The sequence below is a fragment of the Heteronotia binoei genome, chromosome 11 (assembly GCF_032191835.1).
Source record: "Heteronotia binoei isolate CCM8104 ecotype False Entrance Well chromosome 11, APGP_CSIRO_Hbin_v1, whole genome shotgun sequence".
Lineage (NCBI taxonomy): Eukaryota > Metazoa > Chordata > Lepidosauria > Squamata > Gekkonidae > Heteronotia > Heteronotia binoei.
Window position 1 is genome coordinate 76,046,883 of NC_083233.1, and position 4,558 is coordinate 76,051,440.

A 4,558-nucleotide genomic window follows, 5' to 3' on the forward strand; every position below is an offset into this window, starting at 1 on the left:
AGACCAGATGCATTTGACCCATCGGCCTTCCTCAGCGGTCAAACAAACGATATTACCAGATAGCTCCTGACATCACAGTATAGCAATCATTTCTTATAAATTGACCAAGATGAAGTTTTTTGTTTTTTTTTTTTTTAATGATGATTTTCCGCGGTCAAAGGCAAAGATATTAATCCGAAGTCTCATTCTTGATAGTTGCCGCCTCGGTCAGGGGCACTTTCCGATGGCAATAATTCAATTGTAGACCTTTTCCCCTTGGTCAGAACAATTCAACCAGATCCCAATGATTAATAACTTTGCCTACGCGGACAATCATCATTCTATAACTTTCATCTTGGTCCATTTATAAGAAATGATAACTGTACCGCAACGTCAGGAGCTATCCTATCATAGCATATGTTTGACCGCTGTGAGCCAATGTGCTGAAATGTGTCCGGCCGGTGTCATTTATGGTCATTATCGGTTGTCATTGTACATTCTGATTTCTTGAAACTATCACAGGGGTCGATATCTGATTTTAATCTACTTTGTAATAAATGCACGTTCTTTTGTATGTCTGTCAGTATTTAATAATGTTGTCCTGACCTGGATAACCCAGGCAAACCTGGTCTCATCAGATCTTGGAAGCTAAGCAGGGTTGACTATGGTTAGTACACGGATGGGAGACTGTCCTTGAAATACCCAGTCGGGAGGCATGGACGGGTCTTATTTTGCCCAACTCCCTGAATAACCTCCAGGCCCTCAGTAGGAATCAGCCACCAGAGGCCAACATGACTTCCAGGTACAGACACACACGAAAAATACAAAAATATAAAACAGATTTAATAATGTTAATTTGATTAACAGAATAATTGGGTTTGTACACACAGATCCTCTTAACCTTTAGGTGCTTAATTCAGTTTAGTTTACGTTAAGCCCCTCCCCTTCCTTTTTTCATTTATAGATTTATCTGCTCGAGACCTTGATCAGTCTGCTTTCAGACCAGGCTATGGGATGAAGATGGTGGGTGTGGCTTTGGCTGGCGATCTCCATTTGCATTTAGACAAAGGCCCTGGCTCTCTGTTTTATCTTCAGCCTTTGATCCTGTAGACCAGGGAGCCACATGTGGCTCTTTCACACATATTGTGTGGCTCTGAAGGCCTCCACCATCCCATTGTCTGGCTTGGAAAGAAGACATTTGTCTCTTTAAATCACTTTTCCAAGCTAAACCAGCCAGCAGCTGGAGAATGCACTTAAAGTTAAACTTGCTTTCTTTCTACCTCTTCCTCCCTCCCTCCCCATCTAATCTCCTCCTTCCCTCCCTCCCTAAACATCTGCTGTTCATGTCTTGCAGCTCTCAAACATCTGACATTTATTCTGTGAGGCAAGCGTGGCCACTCCTGCAGAACCGTGCCAGCAACAAAAACACGAAACAAAAGGCTTGCTATGACAGCCTACAGAAACAAAAAAAGATCACCACTGAGGCCATCCCATCTCCAGTGTTGTTGCCCATTCGCAACACTGCAACTTGCCAAGTGGCCCGTTGTCTGAGATGAAGCAGATGGTCACCCCGACCCCCCATTCTGAGCCACCAGCCCTCAGTCTTCCACGCCCCAGCTCCATCCCATGTCCAGCACTGCTGATTTGTGAAAGCGGAAGACCCCAAGTTCAACTGAACTGAAAACTGTGCTCTCTCTTCCTTTTGACCCCCCCCCCCCCGCCACCTCTGCCTTTCGTAGTAGCTTTACCTTTTGGAGAGCTCCGGTCTATCATTTGTTCCTGATTTTGCAAAAAAAAAGCCAAAATTCATAGTGGATGTTTTGAAGATCCGGTTTCTTTAAGCTTCGAGGAGGACAAGGCATCACATATGGAATAGTTGTGATGTGAATTCAGGGTCAGGAGTTGGAATATTTCTCTCCGTAAAGAATTCCGCTTTAAAAAAAAAGAACGAACATCGGCTTATCGGTTTCAAAACTCTGAAGCCTGTCTAGATCTTTTTGTTGTGGCTTCCTGGAAAACTATGTCCCATCGTGTCAGAGTGAAAATTTAAATGAAAAGTGATATAAAAAACACAGATTTAAGGACCTCCCCAGGCCTGGAAGTGTACGGTTGCCAACCTTCGTGTGGCACCTGGGGATCTCCTGGAATCATCTACTGACTACAGAGCTTCGTTCCCCTGGAAAAAAATGCCTGCTTTGGAGGCTGTACACACTCTGGCAGTATACCCCACTGAAGTCCCAGTTTGGTGTCGTTCGGAGGCTTTTTTGGTAGCAGGAACTCCTTTGCCTATTAGGCCACATCCCCCCAATGTAGCCAATCCTGCAAGAGCTTACAGTAGGCCCTGTAAGAAGAGCCCTGTAAGCTCCAGGAGGATTGGCTACATCGGGGGCATGTGGCCTAATATGCAAAAGAGTTTCTGTTACAAAAAAAAGGCCCAGGTAGTGATTAAGTGTGCAAAGTCTTATCAGGGAGAACCAGGTTTGATTCCCCACTCCTTCACTTGCAGCTGCTAGAATGGCCTTGGGTCAGCCATAGCTCTCTTATCTGGGAGAACCGGGTTTGATTCCCCACTCCTCCACTTGCAGCTGCTGGAATGGCCTTGGGTCACCCATAGCTCTCTTATCTGGGAGAACCAGGTTTGATTCCCCACTCCTCCACTTGCAGCTGCTAGAATGGCCTTGGGTCAGCCATAGCTCTCTTATCTGGGAGAACCGGGTTTGATTCCCCACTCCTCCACTTGCAGCTGCTAGAATGGCCTTGGGTTAGCCATAGCTCTTGAAGGAGTTGTCCTTGAAAGAAGAAAAAGATGATATGGGATTTATATCCCACCCTATACTCTGAATCTCAGAGTCTCGGAGCGGTCACAATCTCCTTTACCTTTCCCCCCCTCCTCACAACAGACACCTTGTGAAGTAGGTGGGGCTGAGAGGGCTCTCACAGCAACTGCCCTTTCAAGGAAAACTCCTACAAAAGCTATGGCTGACCCAAGGCCATTCCAGCAGCTGCAAGTGGAGGAGTGGGGAATCAAACCTGATTCTCTTAGACAAGAGTCCGGGCGCTTAACCACTACACCAAACTGGCTCTGTCAGAGCCCTCTCAGCCCACCTACCTCACAGGGTGTCTGTTGTGGGGGAACAAGATAAAGGAGATTGTAAGCCGCTCTGAGACTCTGATTAAGAGAAAAGGTGGGGTATAAATCTACAGTTCCTCTTCTTCTTCCTCCCCAACCCCCATCTTCCGAAGTCTCCATCCCCAAATCTCCAGGAATTTCCCAAGCCAGAGTTGGCATGTAATGGCCCCCTTTACCTTTATTTTATTGATACATCAGCACTTCTCTAAGCTTTGTATATGTACACATCAACAAACAATATCTGAAACTGAAAAAAAGTAGCTATGGTCGCCAGCCTCTACTGGCACCTGAAGATCTCCAAGTATTACAATTGATCTCCAGATGACCACGATCGGTTTCGCTGGAGAAAATGGCCACTTCAGAGGGTGGACTCTGCGGCATCTGATCTTGCTGGGGTCTCTCCCCTCCTTCGACAAGCTCCACCCCCAATCCATCCATTGCTGGCAGCCCTACCAGAATCCTAGACATCTATTGGATAGTGCCTGTAACATCACGACCTGGTATGATTGCCTCCCCTGTACACCTTCGACCTTTCTGGTTTTGATACCATTACAGACACTCACAAGAGCACATGACGCTGCTTTATACTGAATCAGGCCAATGGTCCGTCAAAGTCAGTATTCTCTGCTCGGGCAGGCTGTGGCTCTCCAGGGTCTTGGCTGAGGTCTTTCCCATCACCTACTGCCTGGTCCTTTTTAACTGGAGATGCCGGGGATTGAACCCGGGGACCTTCTGCATGCTGAGCAGATGCTCTGCCACTGAGCCACAGCCCCTGACTCCTCTTCATCAGTGTTCAAGCATACACCTGCTACAATTTAAAACAGAACCCAGGCCATCCGCTTGGAGCATTAGATCTTGCTTTGCCAGAATCCTAGTGCAATTACTAAATCTGTCCACACAATTCTCCTTACAGATCCTGACCTGGTAATGTGTTCAGAACATTCCAAAAAGGGGATGAAAATGCATTACTGTTTATAATGCTTTCTTCCATTGCATCTCCTGGGGATACAATTAAATTATCCTTCAAAAAAATTTTTTTAACCATATATATATACACACACACACACACATATAGGATGTGTGTGTGTGTGTGTGTGTGTGTATGGTTTAGGGGGGGTTTTGAAGGGTTTATATAGGGTAAGAACATAAGAGAAGCCATGTTGGATCAGGCCAGTGGCCCATCCAGTCCAACACTCCGTGTCACATAAGAACATAAGAGAAGCCATGTTGGATCAGGCCAATGGCCCAGCCAGTCCAACACTCCGTGTCACATAAGAACATAAGAGAAGCCATGTTGGATCAGGCCAATGGCCCAACCAGTCCAACACTCCGTGTCACATAAGAACATAAGAGAAGCCATGTTGGATCAGGCCAATGGCCCATCCAGTCCAAAACTCTGAGTCAGATAAGAACATAAGAGAAGCCATGTTGGATCAGGCCAATGGCCCA

The 4,558-nt window shown here is 46.3% G+C and overlaps 1 non-coding gene across 1 annotated transcript; it reads right to left on the reverse strand.

Moving 5' to 3' along the window:
* Positions 1–3,809: 3,809 nt before the first annotated feature.
* On the reverse strand, positions 3,810–3,882 carry TRNAA-AGC (transfer RNA alanine (anticodon AGC)). The gene has a single exon. It is a non-coding gene; the product is annotated as a tRNA-Ala (tRNA).
* Between the last annotated feature and the right edge of the window lie 676 nt (positions 3,883–4,558).